The sequence below is a fragment of the Gracilinanus agilis genome, chromosome 4 (genome assembly GCF_016433145.1).
Source record: "Gracilinanus agilis isolate LMUSP501 chromosome 4, AgileGrace, whole genome shotgun sequence".
In the NCBI taxonomy this organism is placed as follows: domain Eukaryota; kingdom Metazoa; phylum Chordata; class Mammalia; order Didelphimorphia; family Didelphidae; genus Gracilinanus; species Gracilinanus agilis.
The window spans coordinates 175,715,655-175,727,102 of NC_058133.1; the positions used below are offsets into that span (position 1 = coordinate 175,715,655).

Consider the following 11,448-nt stretch of genomic DNA (forward strand, 5'->3'; position numbering starts at 1 on the left):
CCATGGCCGATGCGCATTTCCACTAGTTTTGTCATCTGTCCTTGATCAAGACCAATTTCCAAATTGTTGGTAGTTGCATTGGTGTGGTAGTTTCGAGTCCACACCCTCAATCATGTCCACCCCGACCCATGCGTTCAAGCAGTTGTTTTTCTTATATGTTTCCTCTCCTGCAGTCCTTCCTCTGAATGTGGGTAGCATCTTTACCATAAATCCCTCAGAGTTGTCCTGGGTCATTGTATTGCTGCTGGTACAGAGGTCCATTACATTCAATTTTACCACAGTATATCAGTCTCTGTGTACAATGTTCTTCTGGCTCTGCTCCTTTCGCTCTGCATCAGTTCCCGGAGGTCTCTCCAGTTCGCCTGGAACTCCTCCAGTTTATTATTCCTTTTAGCACAATAGTATTCCATCACCCGCATATACCACAGTTTGTTCAGCCATTCCCCAATTGAAGGACATCCCCTCCTTTTCCAATTTGTTGCCACCACAAAAAGCGCAGCTATAAATATTTTCGTACAAGTCTGTTTATCTATGATCTCTTTGGGGTACAAACCCAGCAATGGTATGGCTGGATCAAAGGGCAGGCATTCTTTTATAGCCCTTTGAGCATGGTTCCAAATTAGCACATACATTTTTAATAATGGTATTTGCTGAATTATATTGTAAAACTAAATAATGTTGAATAGACTAACTCAAGATGAGAAGGTACAGAAGTTAGAATTTTCCAAAGAAATTAAGGAAAGAATAATTTTCCTGACAATTCCATGACATTATGACTAGACTGGGGTATATAGCACAGCAGCTAGAATGCTGCATCTGTTGTCTGAGGGCCTGGGCTGGAATTCTCTCAATGCTATATATTAACAAGGCAACTTTGGTCAATCACTTAACCTTTCTAAGTCTCAGTTCCTTCAGCAGCAAAATAAGGAAACCAGTTCCCTTTCAACCCCATGATTTGAGAGTTAACAATCTCTCAAGTAAATTTCAGATGCCATAACAAATGAATTTAAGAACAACCCAAATGATTATAAATCTGGAAATCAGGGGATTTAAGAGCACACTGTAGAAGGCAGCTGATATAAAACTGCTAAATTCACACTGAAAAAGGTTTTAAGCAATTCTATATAACACTGATCGGGAAAGATTGTTAAATATCTTTGACATACGACTTCAAAGAATCTTTCAAAAAATTTTTTTTGATATTTTACAAATCTGCCATTCAGTAGTAGGACCAAGCAGCAAGAGAAATAAGATGTTAATTATGTTCTCTACCTACACCATGCCTGCCCAGACAAAACAATTTCTTAATAATAGAGCATACTTTTAAAACATATTTCTCAAAAACCTTGTAGGAGCAGCAACAAAGATAGTACAAGAACAACCAGATAATCAGTTCATCCTTTGACTACTCAAGTTCCTCAGGATCTACATTAACCTGGATTTGTAGTGCAGCATCACAAGACAGAATTCCCAGACCTGTATGGCCAGTCCTAACCTCTCTTCTGAGCTCTAAGCTCAAATCATGAACTGATTTTTGGACATATCCAACTGGATGCCTCATAAATATCTCAGAACTCATTATCTGCCCACCAAAACACCCTCTCTCTTCCCAAGCTCCCTAGGAGTACTAAAGGCACCTATTATCCCATATTCCAGCAACAATGGCCTTTTTGACATTCCAAGCACTACCTTCCTGTTATTTAATTTCCAGACTCCATCTTTTCAAGGTTGTCCCCTATGCCTAGAATGCTATTCTGGGATTTATTCAAGACTAAGTTAAGATCCACCCTCCCCTTTCCAGTTTTTCACAATGTTACCAACATCCCTCAGAGATTATCTTTCATTTGCACTGTAGATATCTTGTATTTACAGTTATTTTCATCTGTATGCCCCAGTAGAATGTGAATTCCTTTGCAGGCAGAGAATATATATTATATATATATATTTTTTTTTTAAACTTTCTCATTATATCTAATACTCAGCACACAAAATGCACTTAATAATTAATAAATACTTGCTAATTCATCCGGTGTTCTTGCTTTAGACTACTACCTCCAGGTAAGAGGAAAGATTCAAAAGAAGTTTTTTTGATGTTTAATCAAGAGACTCTAAACAACATATGCCTACATGAACTATGACTCAATGATAATTTACTACAGTGTTTACCTGAAATAGTAAAGATAATTGCTAACAAAACACAGAATTTATAGTGCCAAATATCTAAGTTAGTTTTGAAAAGTTTTTTTTGGAGGTACTGCCAAGAAATTCACAAAACCTCTTTCTCAGGAATTAAGACTACGAGATCTTTAAATTCCCTTGTAGTGCTAGATCTACGGATCCTCCTCCTCCAACATCTATTAAGTTAAGATGCTTTGGGTATCCCCCAGAGAGCAAGGGAAGCATTCGCTCAGAATTATTAAGAAAAACATTAACAGATCACTCAATTTTTTCTTTGTCCAATCCAACCAAAGACAAACATAAGCCAATGATTGGGTGTCTTTTCCTGGCAATTACTTGACTATTCTTAATGCAATCAACTCCAAAGAGAAAAGTCAAATGGGAACCATTTTCCTTTCTTTTTTTTAGTCTGAATTAATTGGCTTCAAATAAAAAAGCATCTACAAATATAAAGTAGAACAGAAAAAGAAGATTGTACATGAAACCACAAATTCTATTACAAATAGCTTGCTATAAATTCAATGGGTAATGTCCACAGCTGTCCTCCTTATCTGTGTTTCCTTCTGTTAAAAAATTTTTTTTTCACATATACTATATAGACCATATCAACAGCATCTAAAACTTTATGACTTTATATATAAAACAACTGTGGTATAATGAAAAGAACACTAAACTAAGGAAAGGGGTTCTAAGACAAGCCTCTAACATTAACTCAGTTGGGCAATTCTCTGAGTGGCCATTCTCACTTCACTTCCCTGGGCCTTATATTTAAAAAGGAGATGGAAATATGTATTTTTCATTCCTATCATGTCTAATATTTATGATTCTATTCTTATGATGAACCAACTGGTTTCAGTGAATCGATGAGAAACTATATACCATAACATGCCCAAGCTTGTATGTTGCTATTTCTGTGAGGTGTTGTATTACAAAACCTTTGGTTAACTATTTACAAACACCTTTTAAGATTAGCTTCTTCTATACTGAGATCCTTAGAATGGAAAAAAATTACAATTGTGGAAAAACAATCAAATTGGCAATTTCATTTTATGTCAGTGAAAAATGAAAGCAAAGCTGTATTTATTTTCCAATTTAGTAGATATAAGTAAAATGACTTGTTCTAAACATCATTACATTTAAATTCTATTGCTTAGCACTTAATGTGCTCAAAGTAGGGTAAAGGTCATCTCAAAAAAATACATTATTATTTACAAATGGAATGGAAGAACACAGTCAACAAGACACAGGATCTCCCTAAATGAGCCAAAGTAACAATATTTTGCACTACAACAGCATCTTTCATAATAAGATATGGCAAAATCTTTCAGCAAGTTAGAATTGAAAGAACTTGAATGGAAAATTTGATTATTCTTTAATGGAAAAATAGCACTTTTATGTTCTTCTCAACAGCATGGAAATGTTTTCTCACAATAAAGGAGTAATCTAAGAACCCATGGAGATCATAAAAAGTTTTAATATTAAGTACTAGTCTAATGGTTATCCTGAAGAGCAGCAGTATTATGACACAGCCTAATGACAGGAAATTGGGAAGTTAAAGTCCCCAAAAAAGTTTCCAAGTTGGTTTGTTGAACATACAGAAATCAATACACACAATTAATAAATGAAACTTATTAGTGGTGTGGCATCTCGGGAAAGACACTGGATTTCTAGAAAGAAGGCCTAAATTCAAATTATGGTGCTGTTATTTATTATCTGTGTGATTCTATAAAGAAGTCATCTTACTTCTATGCATCTCAGTTTCTTTACCTGTATGAAGGTATTCAAATAGAATGCATCCCTCCAGAAGAAGGAAAACCTGTTCTGCTGATGAAATTAAGGCTAAAAATCCAAATATAGGCAATCATCAGCTAATAATGTATATATAACTAATTAAGGGACAATCTTACACAAATTGTTTTTATCCAGCTGAGTGTCTCATCCTTCCAAAATTTTGGAAAACATTCTCCTGATTAGGGAAGGTAAAATGTACCCAATAACATATTCTGTCCATAAAAGTGGGTAACATAATTAATATATACCTCTACCCACATCAAGTTGCTAAAGCCATCACATGATGGTTAAAAGACCCAATTCACTATTATTACACTTTGTACTGAAAATGTCTAACCTTTTTCCCAAAGTGACAAAATAATGTAATTTGTAAAGTAATATAATATAAATCTGTTTTGTTAGCAGAATTGAGGATAAAAATCCAAATATATGTAATTATCAGCTGACAAGTGCATTCATCTATAACTCTAGAGAAGGGACTGTCCACTGTCTAAAGAAACTATTTACATCCAGCTAGGTATCTCATGGTTCCAAAAATCTAAGGAAAACATTCCCCTGATTAGGAAGTATAAACTGTAGCTAATAATATAGGTATTACAACTAGCATACACCTCCATTCACATTCAACTGCTAAAGTCATAAAGAGGTGGATAAAACACTCAATATTCTATTATTATGCCACAAAAATGTCTGTCCAAGTTTTTTTTTTCCCAGACTGACAAAGTAACATAATTAAAATCTGTCTCAAAATCACTGATATGAACTAAAAGGTCAAAATCACTGACAAGAATTTCCCAGAAGGTTCAGAGAGGAGCAGAGAAGGAAAGAGAAGGTGAGAGAGACAGATAGAGAGAGACAGAAAGAGGAGAGAGAAAAAGATAGAGGGACAGACTGGGCGCAACAGTACTCAAGGTAGGGAGGACGAAGTTGGGACTCTGCAGGATTTCCTCAGACGCTGAGCCCGAGCCAGCCAAGGCCACGGTGATCACCCGGGGAGCAGGCAACTGCCCGCTGGCCCAGCGCTGAAACAGGAGCCCCAGAGGCCCCAGCAAAGAGAGGGGAAAACTGAGCCAGCCCGGAGACCACCGCCAGGGAGCCGGCTCCTATTGGGGCTCAGGCCGGCCGGCTCCCTCTCAACTCTGGGACTGTGTCCAGGGTCAAGGGAGAGGAAGGAGCTCCTTCCTCTCTCCCACCGCCCCGTGAGCGGCTTGGCTCGGCTCGGCTGGGCTGGGAAGCGGGGAGAAGCCGGGAGCCCCCCCTCTCCCCCGGCACCTGCAGCCTAAGGGGCGGCGCGGACAGAGTAAGCTCCTGGGCCGGTGGGAAACCGCTGGCTCTAGGGCCTCGGCGTTGGCTCGCTCACTCCCTCCTTGACGTACGTACCCGGCAGCAGCCCCGGCTCAAGCTCCGGAAACGGCTCCGGCTCCGCGGGAGGATCCTGACGGACTCTCACACCCGCCGCTGGGCTCGAGCCAACCGGAACTTCCCCTCCTCATTTCCGGTCCACTTCCCTACCTTCACTCCCTCCCTCCAGCCTCTGCTCCTAGTCTCGTGGCACTCGTCATCCCGCTCCCTCCTTTTTGTCCTTCCCTCTTCTCCCAGTATCCTACTTCTTCTCTTCACTGTCGCTCCACTTCTCTCTTTCCTTCCATCCTCCTCTACTTCTTCCCCTCTATCTTTCTCCAAGAAATGCCGGATTTCCTCCCTCCCAGTTCCTCACTTTTCTCTCTTTCTTACATATCCTCCTCTTACCCCTCTACCTTCTTTCTCTCTATACATCCTATTTTTTGTTCTTCCTTCCCATCCAATCATTTCCCTCACCGCCTTTTTCTCCCCTTCTTCTCTACCTCCTACCCTTCCCTTCTCACTTGTCACATCCACTTCTCCCTCATTTCCCTTTCACTTTTCCCACTTGTCAATCTTTACCCTTCCTTTCCTTATGACTTTCCTCTTCCTTCCCTTTCCTCCCCCACTCTTCCCTTCCCTCTTCCCTTCTTTCTTTCCCTCTTCCCCAATTTCTTCTTATCTCTTTCTCATTCCTCCTCTCTACTTTTCTTGTTCCCCTTCTTCTACCGAGCATTTATGTGCCAGACACTATGCTGGGCACTGGGAATTCAAAACCAAACCACAACAAAAAAAATGAAAACACGTGTTTTCAAGAAATTTGCTATATGTGGGGGAGATGGCAGTACATAGATAAGGATATACTGGATAAATACATAATAAATGTTTGGTCAGTAGAAAATATTTCCCCTCAGCTACTAGCAAATTCCCTTTCAAATTGTTTTGTTTTCAACTACTTTATATTTTGTTTTTATTCTCTAATAATAAGTTAGCATTCATATAGCACTTTTAAGGTTGGCAAAGCGCCAACCTTATATTATCTCAGTGGATCCTTACAATTCTGATATTAGACTTATCCTCATTCCCTAGATGAGGAAGTAAACTAATAGAAGTTGAGTTGCTCCGGTCACATGGCTAGTAGATAGAGTAGTATCTGAGCAAGGACTTGAACTTAGGTCTTCTGATTCTGGGTGCAGTGCTTTTTCTCCTTGGTCACCTATATATCTAGACATAGAGCTAAGACAATTAGCAATTATTAAGTGCCTATTGGGTGCCAGGCACTGTTTAGCAAGCTGGGGATACAAAGAAAAGCAAAAACAACCTCAAAGCGTTTACAATCTAGTTGCTTTTCCTATTAGAATGTAAACCCTTAGCTAGTAGGGATTAATTATATTTGTATTCAGCACTTTGCACTGTGCCTGGCACATAATAGGCGCTCAATAAATGTTTATTGGTGGATCCTCAAAGTCTAGCATATTATAGGTACTTATAAATGTTTGTGGACAGGTAGTTAGGGAGATCATTTGTTGTGAGGATCAGGAAAGTTATACTGGTTAGAAGGTTGTGCTCGAGTTGTGTCTTGAAGGAAGTTAGGAATTCCAAGCATTAGGAATGGCATGGAGAGCGGAGATGGGATGGCATACGAGTGAAAGAGCAGAGAGGTCAGTTAAAATGTTCGAGGAAAGTGATGTGCAACGAAGCTTTAAAGTTAGGATAAGGCTAAGTGGTGATCAGATTTAAAAGCCAGACTGAAGAATTTCCATTCTATTCTAAAGGAGCCAAAATGAGAGGATTAACTTCTTCCTGGGTCTGACTCCGCACCCTCCCAACCACCTGTATTATGATTCTCGCGAGATTTTAAGGAGGCTCCCGAAACTCGGCCCCATTGGAGAAGCTAGGGAGGGCTGAGATGATCCATCCCTTAAAGTGAATAGCCTTGGTCCCCCGGAAGTTGCTGTCGGGGTGACCCGGAAGAGGCAACCTTCGCGGGAGGAAGAGAGTGGCGGTCTTGCTGGGTTGAAGGGAGCTTAAGGTAGGGAAGGAAGACGGGTGTCGGAGGTAGAACGGCCCTCAGGAGCATCCATCAACAGCTGGAGCTTTCCTCCCTCCGAGGCCAGGCCAGGGCCGGGGGCCTGAGGGAGACGGGGAGGGGCGAGCCCAGTTTTCCCCGCAGGTGCTCGAGCAGGAATCCCTCGGGCGCTGAGGCAGCGCCGAGCCCTTCGATGCGATGGGAAGTTTCCCAACCGTCATTCCTTCCCAACAGAGAGGAGGGTTGCCCTGGAAAGTGCTTAACCCGCTTTCCCAGAAAGGGGTCAGGCCCTCCTACAAGGAGGGCAGTTGGGGTTGACTCCACACAGCGGCTCTTCCAAACCTTTGTCCCCAGGCGCTCAAACCACCTTAAGTCCCTTAGCAGATGATTTGGTTCCCCCTGAGAATGTTGGTCATCTCTTCTGAGCGTCTTTCTCTTACCTTCGTATCTCCTGACCTCTATTCGTACACATGATCTGCAGTGGCTTCTTAGAGCCCCACATTTATAAGGAGGTCGGACTAGAGTGGTTTATGAGCCCTATAATGTATGAATTTTACCAGTCTGTTCCATGTTGACTTTTGTCTATAAAAATGAAATAATTCTTATTGCCTGTGGCTTGTGTTCTCAGACCCACCATCATCTCCATGCCTCATTTTCAGTATTTTCTTCTCTTCTGCCCTTTTCTCTTTACCCTTAATTTTTTAAAAGTCTCTTGACCTTTCCTTCCTGTTACACATTTCTTCTATATTCCGGCCAAACTTCCAGAAACAATGCCTGCATCCACTACCTTTACCTCCTATTCTCCTTGGCACAATATGTCTTCTAAACTCACAGTGCTTGACTGAAACTGGTCTTCAGAGGTCACCAGTGACCTTTTCTTTGTCTTTATCCTTTATGATTTCTGCAACATTTTATTTTATTTATTTATTTTTTAAGAACCCTTACTTTCCATCTTGGAATTAATACTATGTATTGGTTCCAAGGCAGAAGAGTGGTAAGGGCTAGGCAATGGGGGTTAAGTGACTTGCCCAGGGTCACACAGCTGGGAAGTATCTGAGGTCAGATTTGAACCTAGGACCTCCTGTCTCTAGGCCTGGCTCCCAATCCACTGAGCCACCCAGCTGCCCCCTCTGCAACATTTTGTACTGTCAACTGCTCCTCTCATTCTAGTGAGTCTTAAAATATTTTTACTCCTGTGACACAATTTCTTTACTGGCTTTCATCCTTCCACTATGACCCTTCCTTAGTCTCTCAAGATCCTGACCTTCCAGACACTGTTGGTTTTCACAATCGACTCCAAGCCCTTTGTTTATCCCTTCTATGTACATGATTTCCAAATCTACATGTCCAGATCCAGTCTCTTTCCTGAACTCCACTATTATATCATGAGCTATATATGCAGGACACCCATCTTCATCCAAATATCCTACCAATACGTCAAATTTAAAATGTCTAAAATAAGAAATCTTCCCTTAAATTGACTATTTGTCTTACATATGAAAAAATGTAAATTCCTTACTCTGGCACTTAAATTCCTTTATAATCTGTCCCAAGTGTTACTTTACATTATTCCTTCACAAGCTCATCATTCCATTTAAACTGAACTACTACTCATTCTCATACCCCTATAGTGACCTACATCCATATTTCTACCTCTATTCCCTGGTGTCTAATCCTTTTCAAGCATCATCTCCACTGAAAAGGATTATTTCATGTTAAGTTTTCATAGAGTAATTTGTCATCATCTCTCCTTTCCCTTACAGCAGTGTTTCCCAAACTTTTTTGGCCTACCACACCCTTTCCAGAAAAAATATTACTTAGCCCCTGGAAATTAATTTTTTTTAAATTTTAATAGCAATTAATAGGAAAGATAAATGCACCTGTGGCCATCACCACCTTCCTGGATCGCTGCAGCACCCATCAGGGGGCAGTAGCACCCACTTTGGGAATCACTGCCTTATAGCTTCTTTTTCTCTATCTTTTTTAAACCTTTATCAAGCTTATTTGGGTATGAATTGTATCTTCCTTGTAAAATCATAAACTCAAAATAACTTATATTTATATTTGTATCCCCAAGAACTAGCATGGCATTTTTCACATCACCTCAATACAAAGCAGTTGTCTGTCAACCAAAATTTATTAAGTGGCTACTATATGCCAGGAATAGATGAAGGCTACAATGAGATTTCAAGGGCCTGTCATGGGAGACATCTTGAACCTTCTAGTTACCTGCCTTTATTATTTACTGACCCTCTTTATAGACTCAGAATTAGTAGTTCAGTAATACTGAAAGAACAAACCCCCTTCCCAGTGCCAGCTATCCATACCCTCATTCCTGTCCACCTCAGCCTTATTGACCAGGAGGTCAATATTCCACTCCAGATTCACTCAGCCTTTTCCACTCTGTTCTCTAGAACTCCCCTCAATGATGAACAAATGTTCTTTCACTTTTTATTTCTTCTCTTATTTTTTCCTTCCTCTAGTGTTCAATGAAAGCCGACTCCACACAGGTGACAATGTATCCCTGGCCATACTTTACAGAACTGGTTGTACCTTTTCTCAGCTATTGATTCTCTAAACCTGGTCTAGAAATCGAAGTTCCTTATTCCCATTGCCACTTTCAGATTTTCTCTATTACCATCATTTGACAACTTTTCCTTTGTGCTTCATTCTATCCAAATTCATCACCCACTGCAGAACCTTTTATTTTATTTTACAATTCCCAGGTCTTGTTCCTTTCTTGAGTGTAGTTCTTGGCACCCATTCTTCCTTTCTATCCCAGTTTCCACCCTCTTACTGGGGCACTTATGCAATAATATAAAAATCTGTATCCCACTTGCTGAACTAGATCCTTCAAACGTTTTTTCTCCTCAAGCCATCTATAGCAGCCCTTTTCCCCACAGGTAAGGACCTTGGCCTCATTCATCTAAAATATTGAGTAATTTGCCACAAGTTAAATTTTCCTAGTCATCTTTTATCATCTTCTTCTCTCTTCCTTCACTGTAGTCTATGAAGAGAGGTGGTTTTTATTACAAAGACCTTCTCTTTCTTACATGTACCCTTGAGTATCTTCACCATCATTGGGGATCCACACTATCATATATACCACTCTTTTCTTTTTTAAAAACACTTACCTTCTGTCTTGGGATTGGATCCTAAGGGTGGAAGAGCAGTAAGGGCTAGGCCAGTGATGGGCAAACTTTTTAAAGAGGGGGCCAAAGGAAAGGAAATGCTCATCTGGCAGTCTGTTTCTAAGGCAACTCTTTGGAAGTTTCCTTGTATTGCATCCTACTCATTATATTCGTCAGATTAAGAATAATGTCCCATGGCTGGATAGAACATTTCAGAGGGCTGTATCTGGCCTGCAGGCTGTAGTTTGCCCATCACTGGGCTAGGCAATTGAAGTTAAGTGGCTTACCCAGGGTCACACAATTAGGAAGTGTCTTAGAAGAGATTTGAACTAGGACTTCCCATCTCTATCCACTAAGCCACCTAACTGCTGCCCCTACCCCCCCTGCCCCTTTCCTAATCTTAAATCTCCCTATCTACTGGTACCTTCACTGTTGCCTACAAATCTGCCCATGTCTCCTCCATTCTTATAAAGAAACTCTTATTAGATTCTACCATTCAGCTAGCTATTATCTTTTCTATCTTCTCCAGCTCAGCTTTATTGAAAAAACTGTCTATTACTTCCTATCTGATCACTCTTTAAACCCTCCACAATCTGACTCCACAATCTGACTTCTGACTTCATTGTTCAAAGATCTCCTAATTACCAAGTCTGGTGATTTTTTTTTCTCAGTCTTCATCTTTCTTACTTCCTCTGCAGCATTTAACACTGTTGATCATTCTCTGGGTTTTTGCGACCCTGCTTTTTCTTGGTTCTCAGTTTTCTTTGCTGGAACTTTATCTATGTCATTCCCAGTAATTATGGTTACCCTTCAAAGGCTTTGTCTTAGACCTCTTTTTCCTCTCTATTATTTCCTTTGATGATCTCATTAGCTTGAAGGGATTCAGTCATCTCTGTCTGGATGATTACTAATTCTATATTCCTGACCTCTATTATGAGTTCCAGGTTCTCATCACCAATTGACTATTACATGCAATTG

At 40.3% G+C, this 11,448-nt stretch overlaps 1 protein-coding gene across 2 annotated transcripts in view; it reads right to left on the reverse strand.

Annotated features, from left to right (window-relative positions):
* Positions 1-5,462, reverse strand: part of VMP1 (vacuole membrane protein 1) — a 144,607-nt gene extending 139,145 nt beyond the window's left edge. The window contains exon 1 of one of the 2 annotated variants that reach the window (XM_044674306.1): positions 5,350-5,462. The gene's annotated coding sequence lies outside the window, so the exon portion shown is untranslated. Of the gene's footprint in view, positions 1-5,241; positions 5,289-5,349 lie in introns of those variants that run through there. The other variant, XM_044674307.1, reaches the window with a different exon arrangement.
* Between the last annotated feature and the right edge of the window lie 5,986 nt (positions 5,463-11,448).